This window comes from Pinus tabuliformis, chromosome 5_1 (assembly GCF_031772625.1).
Source record: "Pinus tabuliformis cultivar Carrire ecotype Pingquan chromosome 5_1, CPIR1, whole genome shotgun sequence".
Classification (NCBI taxonomy): domain Eukaryota; kingdom Viridiplantae; phylum Streptophyta; class Pinopsida; order Pinales; family Pinaceae; genus Pinus; species Pinus tabuliformis.
The window spans coordinates 695,255,313-695,273,970 of NC_142305.1; positions in this window are offsets into that span (position 1 = coordinate 695,255,313).

Here is an 18,658-nt window from a genome sequence, read left to right on the forward strand (position 1 = left end):
ATGTGTGCATGCGATTGATGTTTCATTGATTTTAATGCTGCTAAATTGATGATCAACGTAGAGGAGGTTATGTATTATGCATGTATTCCACAATAGTGTATAATCGGGATAATCTCTGTGAATAAGTGTCATATTATTCAAAATTTCTACAAGTAATAACAATATGGGGACAATAGGGGCACAACAATATTAATAAGGGATACAACTACAATAGTAATGGGGTAATCACTAGTATTATAGGGACCCAACATGCCCCTCTCCTTCAAAAAAGTGTTGTCCTCACTAACTAGTAGAGGGAGGCACTAATCAGAAAAGGAGGTTGCCCCCTCCAACGTTAGTTTTGGAATATGGTGGGTCTTCGATCCAACATTAGAGTCTATGGAATCTTGATTAACATTTCTTTTGTTCTCATCATGAGTTTCCTTTACTACCCTTTCACCATTAGTGACCATTTCTTGTAGAAACTTATTCATATTTATCTTCAATTCTTCCACCTTATCATCCATGCCATCAATTTTAGCGTCCATGCCATTCATCTTAGCTTCCATGCCATCCATCTTAGCTTCTATACCTTTCTCTAAACAATCCATCTTAGCTTCTACACCTTTCTTTAAACCATCCATCTTAGCTTCTACATCTTTCCTTAAACCATCCATCTTAGATTCTGTTGCTTTTTGTGCAAGTGACACATGTTGCACTTGGTCTCATAATTTTGATATATCATGTTGCATTTCTTCCTCTTCTTCTGCGGGAGGCACAAATTTTCTGCGGAATTTTCAAGAACTTTTCATGAACTTTGGATGCTCAATATACAACTCCTCTTCAATAAATCCATTGAGGAATGTAGTCTTCACATCCATCTAGAGGATCTTCCACCCCATCTGCGCTGATAGTGCTTAAATTGACCTGATGGATGAGTACCTTGCTATTGGAGAAAAGTTATCCTCATATTAAATTCCCTCCACTTGAGAGAACCCCTTGGTCGCAAATATAGCCTTGTGTTTCTCTATGATCTCGCCTGATGCATGCTTTACGTTGTAAAACCATCTCGAACCAACCACTGATTTTTATGTTAGTCTTGGGACCACTTCCCAAACACTGTTTCTGACAATGGAATCATATTCCTCTACCATAACATCAACCCATACCCATTTCTCTATATCTTCCTTGAATGAGGATGGATCTGTCTCTACAAGCTCGCTCATCAGAGCCATGTAGCCATTGTACTAATTCGGTGACCTCCTCTGCCTGCGTTGTGATTTGGGTGCTCCCACATTCTCTCTAGAATCTTGCAATAATCTATCAACTTCCCTGGTTCGTTTCCTTCCTTCTCTAGGTGTCTGTGCTTGAGCAGATGTCTCCACTCTCTGCTCCTCTGCTTATGGATTCTCCACAACTTGTTGAGATTCTTCCTTTGGAGCCAAAATCTCCTTATCAGGCTACCACTGAAGCTCCCTCTCAAGAGAACACATCATTTCTGTCTCCTCATCAAATTTCACATCCCGTTTTACTACTGTCATCCTAAGGGATGGAAAGTACACATGATGGTTGTGAGGTGTATCTGTGTACCCCAAAAATATGCCCAACTCTACTGTCAGATCTAGCTTTTTCCTTGCTTCCTTGGAGACATCATAATAAACTAATGATCCAAATATCATGAAGTGTTAGACATCTAGTTTCTTCCCTCAAAAATCTTCCTCTAGTGTACTCATGCCAATAATCTTGTGACGACTCCTGTTCTATAAATAGATTGTTGTGTTGCATGCTTCATCCCACAAGTGTAGAGGTAGGCTTTGGTCATGCAACATTGCCTATGTTACTCCCATAATACTTTTGTTCTTCCTCTCAGCCACCTCATTCTGTTGTGGGTTATGGGGTGTTGTCAACTCTTGTCAAATGCCTTCCTTTGCACAAAAATTTTTAAACTCATTCGACACATACTCACCACCATTATCACTCCTGAGAGTCTTCACTTTCCTGCTAGACTCTTTCTCAAAAAGTGCTTTAAATTCAACAAATTTGGAGAATGTCTGGCCTTTCTTCTTCATAAATTAAATCTAACACTTTCACGAGAAATCATCTAGAAATTTAACATAATACTTGTGCTTGGTAGTTGAGGCTGTCGAGAAAGGTCCATAGACATCAGAGTGGATCCTTTCAAGGAATGCATGTGCTCTATTGTCCCGATCATTGAATGTGGATTTAGTGTACTTCCCAAATGTACACCCTTTACATGTATCCTGTTTTCTAGTGCTCCTTTCGTGAGGCTTGTATAAATATGTTTCATGATCTTCAAAGTGCCATGATGAAAATGGTGAAATCTTCTATGCCATAATTCACTGACGTTTCGACTTTGCACCTTCTCTACTTTTGTGCTCAATGTTTCACAATCTTCCACATCTGATTTGTAGAGGTTCTTCACTCGAACCCCGATCTACTTCACTTTTCCCATGGTGATATGTATCAAGAAAACCTTCCCTTTGTTGAATATCACATCATAGCACTAGCCATGGTCCTCCAACATTGTTATGGAAACTAGATTCTTCTTTAACTCGATACAAACATCACATCCTTGAGCTTGAGAGGGGATCCAAAATCCCTTGAAAAGTAATTGTACCAATACCAGTCACACTATACCTTCCATCATCTCTTGTCTGGATGTGCATCTAGAGATCCTTCTCCTCCAAGTCACTAAAAAATTCTTTATTGCCCGTCATGTGGAATGAGGCACCATTGTTGAGATACCACACACTACCGATCGTTTTGCTTGCGATACATGCAATGAGGGTAAAATAAAGTTTGAAATATGAAGCCAAGGCTTCACCCACTGCTCTTCCTGTGGTCTTCTTGATTTCTTTCTTGTGTGGACACCTCGTCGCATAGTGCTTGAATTCATGACAATGAAAGCCCTTGATTATTGACAAGTATTTATTCTTTCCCCCTTAACTCGAATCTGCTTTGGATTTGGATTTATTCCCTTTCCCTTTCTTTTCCTTTCCAGCCAAGCCACAATTCTCCTCATCCTCACCCTTGGATAAGGTCCTGTCTCTAGTGCTTTGCCTTATCTCCTTATGTACCAAATAATACCAAAGACGTTCCCAATTTGGTAGCTTCTCCCTCTTGTTCACTGAATCTTAGTAGTTGTGCCAGATCTTGGGAAGGCCTAGAAGGGATAGGCTCACCAAATCATCCTATGCTACTGTAACACCAACTTGACCAAGTTCATCATGGCACTGTGTGAACTTGCTCAGGTACTGTGGAATGGTCTCGTTCCTTTCCATCTTGATATTTCAAAGCTTGTCCTCAAGTTCCATTTCTTGTGGTCACTACTATTCTGGAACAAATCTATCAGCACTTGCAATATTGCATATGAAGTCTCTTTTCTATGGAGATTAGATACAATATGGTCTCCTACTCCCTCTTACATGATGCTCTTCGCCTTGGAAACAAACTTCTTTCATCCTGCTAGATTCTGAGCATCATCTGTTGTTGGTTTCAAAATATCATTATCAATGAATTCCTTCAATCCATTATCCTCCAATATTGCCTCCATCTGTTTCTTTCATGCAACATAATTTGAACTTCCCTCAAGGGAATACTCGAGCCTTACTCCATTGAAAGTCATCTTCTCAGTCCTAAAGAAAACCCGCAACCTCGAACCTCCTATAATGACAACTTCGAAATTGCTACTTGACATTGATTCCAGCTTTGATACCATGTAGAAATTAATGTGTATACTCAGAAATTCTCATGAAATTTATTAAATCATAAGACTTGAAGCTACTCTATTGATCTACGGAAGTTAATTCACCATCTAAAACAAGAATCATTGACATGCAAAAGGAAACATCACACATACAGAAAAATTTATCTAGGGGAAAGAAACTGCTCAAAACCCCTTACTATATGTATTGCATTAATAAGAGAATAGAGAAGAAATACAATGTTTGCTGAAGCCTGAGCACACCCTTCACTAGTATAGTATATCCCTCTGCCTTATTGATTGAAACTAGCCTAACACTTAGCCAATTTCAAGACTTCCCAAGCTCCTATTTCCTTGAACTATTACCTTGGGAAATTGCCCCTATTATTTAGGAATTTCACACCAAGGAATTGAACAATTACCATGGGCCAATCCTTTGACTGCATGCACCACTTGTACAACTTGGATTAGTTTACAAATGATATTACATTATCCTTTAACTCTAATCTCAACTGGGTAACTCGAATTCTCTGCATGCAATGATTATTTTGGTATAATTGATCAGTTAACTAGTTGATCACTCAGTGTGGTTAAAGTTACACATGCACAACTTGACCTCCACTAGTTCTTCTGACAGTTAGAACTAGTTAAACTGACAATAACTCAAATGAGATGAAATATATTGCTACAAATTAGCAATCAATCATGTAGAAATGAACTCAAGTGTCTCCAGATCGAATTTATTGAGTTAATTAAGTGACAAGAACCATGTCATCTCAGTTAACTACCTCCAAGTATTTTGCTGAAATTGAAATTTGAATTTTAATCTAGTTTGACCAAGGCAAAGTCAAAACTTGATTTTCTTGCTGCATTTTCAACATTTACAAAGATTTGTTATAAATAAATTTTGATATATATCTTTTGTTCCATTTGCGAGATTGTTTGGTTACGATTCAAGAATGTTTAAAGAAGTAAGAAATTGTCTTATACTTATTCAACCCCACCCCCCCTTTTCAATATAAGTGTAAATTCAACATTTTAGACAATCCTTTCTTTTTATTTATAATGACATAGTCAAACTATAATTTTTATGTATAATTTATTAGAGAGTGTGTAAATTTTACTTATAATTTCTTAGGCATATGCAATCAAAGCCTCGTTAAGATTTAGTTAGTGAAATCTTGTTGGATGACGTGTTTCAAGTTTGAGTTAGTTTATTTCCTTTTGCCTTTGATATTATTGAAGAAAAGAGGAGAAAAACATAATTCACCCAACCATGGGCTTCACCTATTACTCTATTTCACTCAACAAAGTAAAAATAAAGGATTGATTGTGAAAACTCCAAAACATAAAGAATTGATTGTGCAAACTCAAAAACATAAAGAGATAAATTAAAAAATAAAAATCCAACATTTCTTGTAAACAAGAGACTTGTGAGAAGTAACTTAAAGCTTTTATGATAACATTGTGTATCCTTAAGAGTCCGACTTCTAAATTTTAACCAATGCGACTACTTTGTAATAGCCTCCATGTTATTCGTGACTCCACTTACTACACCATAAATCAATTCAAATGAATTTAGTCATTCTTATCAGCCTTTAATAAATTACATCCAATAAAAATGCAAATGATGGTTATTATAACTCTACCAATATTATGACCAACAAATCCCATTCTTAAAAAGTTTAACCACCAAACTCAATTACCACCAATTTAACCACTAATGTCAATCATCTTGATTGAAGGGACTATTTTTATTCTACCCATATTGCAATAGTTTTGGCATTTCCATTCTCTTAATCAACCAAAAGGATTTCAGATTTTGAATATATACCTCGAGTTAACTTGAGCTATTGGTTGCTCACACGATTCTAGTGGTGTGGTTGTTATTACATAGCAATGAAATTTGCATGGTTGGAACTTACAGTTTGTTTGAAGTGGCTTATTTGCTAGATTCCTTCTATTCCCAAAAAAAACTCATAAATAATCATCACTCCACCCACAATAAAATAATATGAAAATAATTAAATGTTTTCTTTTATAACATTACTTAATCAAAAAAATAAAATTTTAACTATAATTTCTATGCACACCGACTATTGTGAGGCACACCCACACAAGCATATTTTATAGTTATAAATCAACATAACGGTTAGGAGAATAGGTACCCATATTTAAAGTGTAGGGATATTGGTGATACACCTTTCATATTGAATCCTTTCTTTAAGTAAAGTGGTAAAATAGCCCATCTCAAATATACTATTGTCGAACCACATGGTTAGTAACACTTAATGTTCATTGGCTTAAACAAATAACCCTAGCTCACAAATATGCAATTCCTCTCTCAATAACATATTCATCCCCACTCGAATTCAATTAAGATAAATACACAAACATAAAAATATTATCCAGACGTGAAAGTGTTACAAAAAGGTAAATATAGAAAACAAAAGTGGATAATAGCACTTACATATGAAAAATAACACCCATAATATCAAGAACTAAGGATGAAAAAATAATACTCAAAGTTAAAGAAGAGAATGTAGAAGTTAAAAGCATAAGAATATCAATCATCTAACACAAGCTTACAACTATGAAGATTGAGGAAAAGATAAGATAATAAAAGCACTACTTTGATGAATAAGAAAGCACAAGTATAATTCCTCTAAGACCAATATTATTTCTTTTGGATATCAATTGGTACATCTTATTATGAGTTATACCATGGTGGTGTCAATTTTCTATTGTTTACTAAAATTTTAGGAGTGGGCTACAAGTTAGTGCAAAAATGAGTGGCTTTCACTAGTATATATGGTGGCCCATTTAGGCCTAGGGTAAGGTTGGCCTTAGTACAAGTTGAGTTTGGTAAATTTAATGGTACTGTTAGTGTTAGTCTTTCCAGCCTTCCTCCAGTGATCAAATATGCTCTTACAAAGTGGTCTCAGAGTGTCAAGGTCAAATTTTGTCATTTCAAAGAGTTTTCAAGCAAAATTTGGTCACTAGGCATTAGGTCTAGGGTTTTCTCTCACTTTTTTCAAAGTTGTCCAAATGTCAATCTATGTCACTATTCAGCTGAGTCTATCATCATTCATAGGGTTGTCATTATCATCTCAGTGTCTAATGAGTCATTTTACACCTTGTTCATGCTTCAGTTGCACCTAGGCAAGGTCATTTCCCTCTCCTAGGGTTTTGAAAGCTAATTTCTCTTGGACGGTCAAATCATCGGCAAAACTTGTATCCAGATGTTCATACACCTTCCCCTATCCTTCATATACCTTATCAAATGCTTCCCATCACTGAGATCCCCCAAATTCCTCATTTTTGCACAAACCCTAGTTTCTAGCTACAACCTGGCAATTTTCTAGGTTTGGCCTGTGTTTTGCCCTTTTGGACCCCTTCCCCTCACTCAATCTCTGAGATTCCACTTTCCCCTACTTCCTAACATCCCTCCCTACTTCCAAAAATTTCCCCAAGAATTTAGAAGCCCCCTATCCCCTTCATTTCGCTCCATTTCGACAAAATTCCTTGTTTCACACATCGGGACAAGTCGCACTCAAATGATGTTCCAGAGCAATAAAAGATGAATTTTGGAAAACTGAGAGAGGTTTTTGTCCATAACATGCCAAAGAAGAAAAACCTCCTTCACTTTTTTCACAGGTGTCATGGTTTTAGAGAAATGTCAAAATTGCAATCGCTAGATCCAAGGAGGTTGGCCAAGGCACTAAAACGACGGAAAAGGCCCGATCCACTCCAAATTTTGGCCAAAGCCTCTTTGACTGAGCATGGTACTTTATTGGGGACTCCCAGCCCAAATTTCAAGAAATTTGGAGAAAATTTTGTCAATTGTGAATTTTTTGTGCCAAACACAAGTTTTCTTCACCAATGGGTCGCGCGCCGCGCGCGACCCTTTCGTTTGGCAACTCCATTTTGGAAAAACTCAGCATTTCTAGATTTTTCATGGAAAGTTACACTTGCTCAGCCATTACCAAGAAATTTCACCAAGTTTTGGGCCTCCAGAAAGTCAAAAAACAAGCAAAAAATGACTTTCTGCCACATTTTTGACACACAGGAAGAAGTCTTGGGAGATTGCAATTTTGGAGGGGCAAATGACAACTAAATTCAGAAATTCCACTTGGGTTGGAAAGTAGACATCTATAACTTTCCAACAAGCCCACTTTTGCCTCATTTGGACACCTGGAAGTGCCTCAAAAGTGCCTCCAAAGGCGCGCGACCCATCCAGGAATTGCGCGCGACCCATCAGGCAGTTTGCACAGGAATTCAACCTACAGCTCAGCAAAACGTAGTTTTGACTGGATTTGACTTTTTGGAGTTGATGTTCATCCTCCTTGTTGTAAATGATGTAATTTTATGATGTTTAGACACTTATTTATCTCTTCTAGAAGATTCATTCATAAGATAGGTAAAATTTAATGAATGAATTGGTTTCCTAGCTTATAGAGGCAAGTTGTTTTGATTGCCTAGTTTTCAGTGCTTAGTTTAGAATTGGTTGAAACAGCTCCTAGGATAGTGAGCTCGACCCCTAGAGGCAGGGAAAGATGTTAGATGGCCTATATTATGTACTTTCTTGCTCATTTTCATGGTTGGACTCTTGAGGGAGAAGCTCTTATTGTATTACTCACTGTATCTCTGCAATTTTTGGCAAAGGAAGACCAGGGTTTTGCAGTCCTTTTTGGGATTCTTGTGGTCACATGTATTGATGGTGTGTTTCTCTTTGTACTTGTAAGTGTGTTATGTGAATCATTTCCTTACTTTTCCTTCTGCAAATTAGGCAAATGAAGTGTTAAAGTAGAATTCATGACTGTCATGCTCTGCTTTTAAGTTTGCTTAATATCAATGTTTTCAACTGTTTAAGGGGAATTCAAGGTTATTTCTTGCTCTCCTTAACTCCTCACCGGTCATTCTCATCCATCCACCTCTATCAAAGGCATCAATACTGTCTCCTACCTCGCCCCAAAGAACCCCCTGCGGAAACTGTGTCCAATCCCCGCACCCGAAATTGCCATTCCCCAATTTTCCACCAAAAACCTAAAAATCCCAAATCAAACCTCTTGATCAGTTTACTAGCCTAAAATCAGTGTTTCCCTATTGGTTATCTCGCCCATTGAAGATCTTTACCGAGATAAACCGGAGAGAGCCCTCTCCTGCCCCGTAGGGCTAGCTACGAGGCTAAGTGGTTTGATGTTGCCTTGGAGTTTACCTTTTTCAGCCTGAGGTGAAATTCCAAGCGCTAACAGGTACTTAGCTTGATATATTAAATATGTATTTGGAGGAAAACCTACCAAAGCTAATGTAGGTCCACTATTATCGACCCTTTTGGGATGCTATTTTGAACTTTTATTAGTTAATAATTACATTTAACCTTTTTTTGGTTTGAAAAATACATATATAAAAATAAAAAAGTGGAAGGGAATATGTAATGGAATTTATATCATCTTTCAAGAACTATTAGTGTTGAAATAAAATCTTAGTAAGCTACAAAGTCTAAAGTTTAAGGATATTTGATCAATAAGGCTCCCTTGGACCCTATTTGGTGGAGTACCTCATTATGCCACATGGCACAAAAATTGGACATAAAGCTAATGTAAAAAAAATATTACACTAAATTTTCCAAAGGGTGAACAAGGAAAGAACTCTCAAGCACTATTAAATCCTTATAAAGGAGGAGCGAATTAGATGACAAAAATCACCAAAAAATGTAGTACACTAGTGAATTTGACATCGAAGGAGAATGCAGTAGCAATCTTGAAAGAATTCCCAACAACTACTCACAAATTGATTGTCCTAAAATATGTGATTCACCATATAAAACAATGACAAATAGGGAAAATACCATTAGAAATCCCACTCTTTTCCAGTTGAGCAATTGGATCCTTAGAGGGGATCCTCTAGTGGATACCAAGCTAGGAGAATGCTCTCAACTTACAAGACAATCGAATGGACCAAACATTTTGAAGCACCCATATATCCTTTGGGTAAATTAGCACCATTGTGTAAAATCAACATGAATCACACTGCAATAACGACTTACCAAAGCTCCATCCATGATCAAACTAAAATGACTTAGACATTCCATTGTTCATTTTGAACATATTCTTAAGGGAATGAACCCAAGAAACTTCATAACCAAATCTCTATTAAGGAAAAGAATGTCACACTCTTGTGCCAAGAACCATAAATATTTCCAAGATCAAGTAGTTGCATCCCACAAGTCTCCCCAAAAATATACAAGGTAATTTCCCTAAGACCTCCAACACCAAATGGTGTGACATGTTATATCTCAACCTTCCCTACTACCCTCTCTATTCTATGTAACTAAGCCATCCATGGCTTCCCACATAGATTAACTATTTGAATATAAGAGAGCTCAAAACTTGGAACAAAGGGAGGGAAGAGACGATAACACACAAAGAAAAAGCCCCTTACACCTTCCACACATGATGTTTTAACATCATCTTATGGTAAACCAAATCCTACCAAAGAGCATCTTATTCTAGACATCTAACCACCCATTTGGAAGTAAGAATGAAACAATGAATGGAAATTGGGAATTATACACACATCCCAAGGAACTAAAGGAAGACCTTTTTCTCTACCATAAATTTTTAACAAGTACGAAGTTAACATCTATTGAGCCTTGCTAGCCAACCAACATGAAACATAATATACCTATTAGTTATTGTGAAGAGGAATTAAATTGATTGTGCTTGTGTTAGGCCTAGACGCTCAACATTAAGCATTGTAGTTAATAACAAGATTGAATTTTGGTCAAAAGGATTTTCTTAGACTCTATATTTTTTGCAATGTGATTGTTATCTAATTGGGAATTCCTTTTTTCCATTTGGATTAATGTCTTGATATTTTGCATATTAAGAACCTCCGATTTGCTAAGAAGTCAACAATGATTGGACATGTTTGATAGGATTTGCACATAAATTAACTTACAAAATATAAGTTCCCTTTTCCACTTATATCAAGGTTAATTTATATTATATCTAATATACTTACTATCATAATATTTATATTAGGTATCCATTTTAGGGTTCTAACATATTTATTGATAACACCTTGTTTTTCCCAACCTAATGCAACCAATATTCATCAAAAGAAAAAAATAAAACTAACCACATAATGTATTACAATTGACACTTGACATTTTGTTTTCTAATTAATTGAGTAGCACAATCACAATAGGCAACCCTGGATTAAAAATCTCACTAAAGATTCTAAAACATAATTATTGACAATGTAGTTAGTTCATTATTTCATTTTCCAAATGTTTTTCTATTACTTTCAGGTCAAGTAGTTATGCATACACAATTCTTATTTTAACTCTCGCACATGTTGTTACAACAATGACAATAAGAATGTTTCTTATGGGTCATTTTATCTTACTTTTATAATGAATCTCTTCTATTGGAATATCACCTCTATAGTGAGGAAAACCACTTGTTACCCCATGTGTGTGTGTGTGTGTGTGTGTGTTCAATTTAATTAAACATACCTATTATAAGACATTTATTCAATACAATAATGATACCATTAAAATATTAAGGATTTGAATTTATTATTTTGTTGCATTTTATTTTCCATTTGAAATCTAAATATATCCTATTCCATGTGTGGCACCAAATATTTTGTACCTCCACCTGGAACAAAATGTATTTGAATAGTTCTCTTGGTTATGGATAACAATATATGAAAAACCACAAAAGTAGTGCAAATATTAATTGGGCCTTAAAAAAGTATTTCATTGTCATAATGTTTGTTACTATCTACTGAGATTGACTTTGGTCTATCAAACCTTAAGAGAAATTATAAGGAATTATATTCTAATATTATAATTATCATATCGTATAAAATGTCCAGATTATATTGGTTATTTTCTCCCCGTCCTAAATAGTCCTATTCAAGCTTGGGGGTAAGTGGTTCTTGGTAAACCCTTGTAATGAAAGTGTTAATTTAGATGAAAGGTTGAGCCTTCAAAGAGTTGTTCATGCATTAACTTCCCTATATGGTTCGATCCTAATTGGTTGGCCCTTTTAGGGCTTGCAAAGGGCCTTATCTAGTTGGTGCTCACTCTAAGGTCAACACTTTTAAGAGATAGCCCTAGACTAGTCTTATTGAGTTGGTTCTATAAGGAGGGAAGGAAAAACCATATTAAAGGAAACCTTATATTTGATCTCTAATCAAAGCAAAAATAAAAGCAATGTGTGGAGAGGGGTTTTTTTTTTTTTAATGTCCAAAATCAAAAGTGGAAAACTTAAAAGTTAATAATGAAATTACTAATATATTTTGTTGAAATTTTTAGCTGAGACAAGTGTCTTCCACATTGGCTTGGTTTCTAGCATGAGGGAGAATGTCCAAAATTAGTCTCTAGAACATTAACTTTATTTGTTATAAAGTTAAAGTGACATTTTTCATTATTAATGAATAAAGTGACTTAAGTGATTAAAGTTGTGATAATGATAGATTATATCACAACCATATATCTTATTGGCCAAGGATTTAATTGGAGCCATTAGATATAGTTTTAATCTAAATTCATTATAATGAGATACAAAAGGAGGTTCTAGGGAAAGGAACCATTATTATTCATTTCATTAATGAGGAGAGAGATAGATGCGAAGAGCTAATGAAAGAGGAGAGAAGGAGCATCAAGAAGAAGATGTATTTACCAAGAGATTTTTCATGCAAGCCAGGAGGACAATCAACCATTTATTGTAGTTGTACTGTTGTTATTTTGCATAGAAATCAAGGCACTATTTTGCATAGAAATCAAGGTTGAGTTAATGCACATATTTTGACGAACATTTGTTGTATATAGTCTATATAGACCGCACAAAAAGTTCAAGAAATTGTGGCACAAAAACTAAGGCATCTATTGTAGTTGCAAAATTGTACAAGGCATACAGTCGTACAATAGAAAAATGATACATATTTCAAGGTTCTATGGGACAAGTTTCAGGGTAGTGAAATGGAACAATGTTTTAGATAAGTAAAGTCATTTATTGTTGGAAACATTTGTTTTCAACTCATTTTTTCTATGAGCTCCTAATAAAATTTACTCCCTCTACTAGTTTTCCCTTTGAAGTTTTTCCATGGGAATTGCCCAAATAATTATGTTTATTTTCCTAGTCTTCGCTCAACGTTTATAGTAAATGGTTCAATGTGTATTTTTTCATAAGTTCAATTTTTGAATGCATTAGTGTATGAGCATTAAACCCTGATAGCAGTAAACTGAGAAACTTATTGAGATTGAAAACTCTGTTTGGGTCAAATTAAAATTTACATGGTGTCAGAGCACATGATACTAGAAGAAGAAACCAAATAAGAAAGACAATAGGGTTTGCAAGAGAGTTGCAGATTGTTCATCAAGGAAAGGGTTAGACGTTGTTATCAGTTGAGTGGGTCATATGGATACAAGTTTTAGGTTTGAGAATAGATTGGAGGGGACAGGAAATGTCAATCCATGGAAAGAGATGATAGCATTGATTCTATATGAATATGAGTTATGGGACATAGTTGAGAAGCCTGTCACAATTCTTATGGATGCAACAATTTTGGCCAAATATAACAAAAAAAATGTTAAGTCCAAAAGGGTTATCCTTGATTACATTAAAAAACATGTGATTCCTCATGTTACAGGTATGGATAATGCATATGAGACGTGAGATTTTTTATGCAAGTTATACCGATGCTCAGACCAAAACAAAAAGATGTTGTTAAAAGAGAAGTTAAGGAACACCAAGATGATTACAACTGATACAATTACATCATTTCTTACAACACTGTCATAGGTGTGTGATGAATTGGGTGCTATTGGTGAGTAGGTGAAGGAATCAAATTTGGTTACGACATCCTTGAATGGCTTTTCTAAACAATGGGATAACTCTGTGCACAAGATTGTTTCCAGGGAGAACATGCCCAGTTGGGAGAGACTTTGGGGTGATTTCGTGCAGGAGGATCTTGGACTTAGTTTAATCCATATTGCTTAGTAGTAGGGGGATGATGAGGAAAATGTGGCTCTTTCAACAAAGGGAAAGAGAAGGTCCAAGAAAGGTCTTAAAGGTGGGGCTAAGTCAAATGGTAAACAAAAAAAGGACATGAGCAAAGTCAAGTGATTTTCATGTCATAAGCTAGAACACAATGTACTAACAAGAAGAATGAGAAATAAGTTACAACTTCAGTTAAAGTGGATGAGTTTTCCACTCAGTTTGAGAGAGATTTTTCTTTGTTGATTTCCACGAGTGCAACATCTACTAGTGTTTGGTATATATATAGTGGGGCCTCCAACCATATGACAGGTCGATGTGAGCACTTTATAGATCTTGTAAAGGGTGTGTGGATCTTTAGGTAGTGCTTAAAGATGACACCAAGTTCAAGGAAGTTAGGTGTGGGACAATATCTTTTTAGAGGTAGTTTTGACCACCCATGGTCATGAGGGATGTATTGTATATTCTTGGGTTAATGAAGAATATGATATCAGTTTATACCATAGAGGATAGGGAGTATGAGGTGGTGTTCTGAGATGGGCATGTACTCATCTATCTTAAGGGATTCAATGTCATAGTAGAAAAAGTGATTGGGATTAGACAAGGGAAAATTTACAGGCTTATGTTTCAATGATCTGAATCCTGATCGAAATTGATATGTCTTTGCACCTGGTCTTTAGTGGGGAGGCCTCTTTATCTCAAATGGTTTTACATCAAAATATGAGCTCCCACTCTTAAAACTAATGGCACTAGTGCATTCATAAGGCGTCAAAACCCATGTATCGACTCTTTCCATGCTCAAAACAGTCTCCAAGTGGCTAAAATAAGCCAAAAACACTAGTTGTTGCACTTAAAATAACTTGGCACTGTAAATCAAACAACAAAAGAGCTTGTGGGTCAATGGTTGAGGACCCATGTTACATTTGCAAAGTTTGGGTGTTAGATCCTCATGAAGCACAATTTTTTGTTGATATTCGGTGGTTAGTTTTTACAACTTTGGCATATAATTAATTTAACAAAGTTTATGGTGGCATGGTCAATGTGCACACTGTAGTGCCCACTCTAGTCTCCTGACCTTAATATGACATTATCTTAGACACTTTATTCTTTGAGGAGCTTAGGTTGAGGATCCGGACACATGACACAATTATTAGCGATTGAGATAGTCATGGTTGTGATGTTTATGAATGCTTTCCATTGATATTATGATAGAATGAATGGTTATGTATCTTATCTATCAGTATTCTGATGATTGCAACATTAAATAGTTAAGTTGGTCTCTATTTGAATTTATGATGAGGGTAGTAAAGAATATGTATGCGCTCTACTAAAAGCATAATGATGATAAATTTGATGGATAGGTATATTTCTACAATGTTATGATGTTGATAGCTTAATGAATATGTATGTTTCCATTGATGATTATTGATGATAGCCATGAGGGATGTGTCCCCTATGTTACCTACTTTCGTTAGTTCAGACTTACAATGGACAATGATGTGAATGACCAGGAATTATTAATGATGCTATTATGATAATGACTAACATTGAGAAACCTTGTTACTGATGATTATTGAGTATGGCAGGAAACCATCATAGGCACTCGCATATGACATGTCGATGACACCTGGTTTGATGAAAATTCATATTATTGTATCTTTTAAAGTCTAAGTCGATCTTGAAATCTGCCATATATGTTTAACTATATTCTGATGATATGTTAATGGTTGCAGGAACAGATTAGTTGCTTGACCGAATGACCCACATATGGGTGATGGGGTTGTACAGGTGGATGGAACTACATTGGAGGGGTGGGACAGAGTCCCTGATCTCACCCACTAGCACTCTCGCCGTGACTTGGGCTGGAAGGGCTGAAACACCTTCGCCTTGAAGATCACGATGCCATGAGGGCAGGTCCCAAAGTTGGGTCGCTCATGAGGACTTTATTGGGGGGCGCGCATCAAGGCGGATTCCTTGATCCCCGACACCATTAGTCTCACTATAGCAGGCAACATAGGAGATGATAGTGGTCTATGACGTTGCACTATATTTTCCCCTCGTAGTCACTGGATGCTTGAAGGGCAAGTGGTGTGGCACCCTTGGAACTTCAGGGGAATTTCTTGAAGGGCACGACCAACTTGGCACCCTTGGCATCACAAATAAACTACTAGGTGTGGCACCCTTGGAACTTCTAGGGAAGTTCTTGAAGGGCACAACCAAACTGGCACCCTTGGCATCACAAATAAACTATTAGGTGTGGCACCCTTGGAACTTCTAGGGAAGTTCTTGAAGGGCACAACCAAACTGGCACCCTTGGCATCACAAATAAACTATTAGGTGTGGCACCCTTGGAACTTCTAGGGAAGTTCTTGAAGGGCACAACCAAACTTGGCATCCTTGGAATCATTAAAAATAAATAATAATAAATAAATATAAGCAAGGAATGAAAACTAGGTAAATTTACATCAAGGGTAAATGATGATTAGGAACCAATGTAATTAAATGAAAAATAAAACTTGGAATAAGGAGGATCATAGGAAGAATTAAAATAGAGTACCTTAAAAACTCTACCCTTCCCATTTTGGAAAATACTAGGAAGATTATGTGGTTTAATTAGGAAAAAGGGGAAAGACGAACATAATGGTAAGGATAAAGATTAATCCTAAACTAATTTAAACCTAATTAAGAAAAGAGGAAGGTGAATTAAAATGGGAATAATAAATTAAATTTAGAGAAATGTAGAGAAGCTCCATGTGTCAACAACCAACATAAGAATATCCATCTAGGAGATAACCTGAGTTAAATTAGGGAGTAGATTGGGGATAAAATCTTGACTCATTAATTGACTTCAAGTAATGAACACAAATTAAGGAATAAAAGGGGGGAATAAAGAGACAACTAGGAGAAGAAATAGGAATCTTGTTGAGGTGAGGAAAATATTAGTTTTAAATAAAAATTTAAGTAAATAATTTTGGGAGACCCTTGATGTGAGAATGACACATGGGTGGGTGAATAATCAAGCTATTGAATTATAAAAAAATAATTAATTATGCATGACATGACAAGTGTCACCTATGAGGACTCCTATAAAAGAAGGGGCAAGCCATGGGAGAAGGGACCTTTTTTGGGAACGCTATTGTTGGATGGATGAGATGATGTCAGAGCAGTGATTACGAAGCTATAGTGAGTTTGGTGAGGTAGAGGATTTTAGAGAGGGGGCTCTTGAGCCAAGGTGTGCTCTCCTCTACCAGCTAGTGCTTTTCTCCATTGTACAACCCCATTGCAGCTTGGGGGTCCGTGGTGAAGAAGAGTACCCAAGGAGTAGGCTGGGAGGTTAACCGGTGGGTCTTCGCATTTGGATCAAGTGCGTCATCATTCACTCACGGAGGTGACCAGCTACAAGGGAATACCAGCAACAACAGAGCAAGTGGAGTCTCACCTTCTGGTGAACGGTACATATGTATTTCATTACTATTGATTTTAATTAAAAGTATGAAAATGTTATGATATGTTTCTTGAAATGAGTGGTAGGAATGTGTGTGCTAAATAAATTTGAATTTCAATGCGTTTCTTTTCTAGTTGTATTTGTTGTTTAAAAAAAAAAAAATGTATATAGTCTGGATCAGGGCCTCACACTTGGTATCAGAGCCAAGTTGAAACCTCGAGACCTATGGGCCCATGCATGCGTGACTAGTTTTGTTAGATAGTTACTACATTCTAAAATTTTGTATGAGTACCATCAAACTCTTAGGTTTCAGAATATCTCTACAACTTGATCTTCAGGAGTTTAAATTTATAAGATCTTATAAAATCATTTTCTACAGTGGTTTGGGGTTATGACAATTTTGTTCGGTGTTAAATTTTTTTTTATCTGAATCGCAAGCCCTTTTCAACAAATTTTTAGGACGAAACTCTGAAAAGCCCTCCTCTTTTCTAAAGGAAATTTACGAAATTTCCAGGGTTCAGTTGCTTTCTTACAAACCTTTGTAAAAATTTTTACAATATATTTTTACAGATCTGGAGTACTGTAAGGAAGCCGTAAGCATTTTGGGTATAATTTCATTGAGCCGAAAGCATAAATATTACCATTTTTTTTGCCTGGTTATTTTTATTTTGAGGGATTTAGCAAAATCAAAATTTTGTAAAAGCTGCCTCAGAGTCTTTGAGTTGCATTCTTCTTAGACGCAGGCATATTCCCTCTACTGGTGCGAAAACCTTGGACATTACCTGCAGTAAAAATGAAATCCTTATATATAAAAAAAAAAAAACCAGTTCGAACCACTCCAGCCGTGTTGCATGCTGAGTCTCATTCTCTTGATTAGACCATGAAATCCACTCAAATATAAATGAAGAAGTCCATGGCCAAACCAATATCGATGGCTGACAACCTCTTAAGGTAAGCACTTGGCAGACATGGGTGTTACTGGCATTAGGATTGACCAGAACTCTGATTATAAAAGCATTGGCAAGAAACCGTCTTCTTTTACCAGAATGTTTTCTTGCCCTTTTGGGAAATCATCCACCATAACCTGTACTTCTTTAAACTTTGACGCTATTAAGGAGACACTATTGTATCCTTATCGGATCTCTAGTCTCTTCTTTGAGCTAAAAGATTTTTCAGGACACTCGAAGCCATGACTCTGACATCTATGGCTTTGTTATCTTAAGATTTGAAACAGAAGATCAATAGCTTTGTGCAGTCACCCTACCCTGCATTCGAAACCACAACGCATCCCACGCTGCAATCACAGATTTATGCGATGACTGACATCACGGTTGTAAAATGTAAAGCAGGACATTAAAATTGGAGATAGACTTCATGAATTGCGTGATGAAGGAATTGGAGATAGTTTGTAGATATCCTCTAAGTAGAAAGACAGTTTGACCTGTAAGAAAAAGTACACCTATGTGAGCTCATACAGCAAAATTCAAATGCTTCATC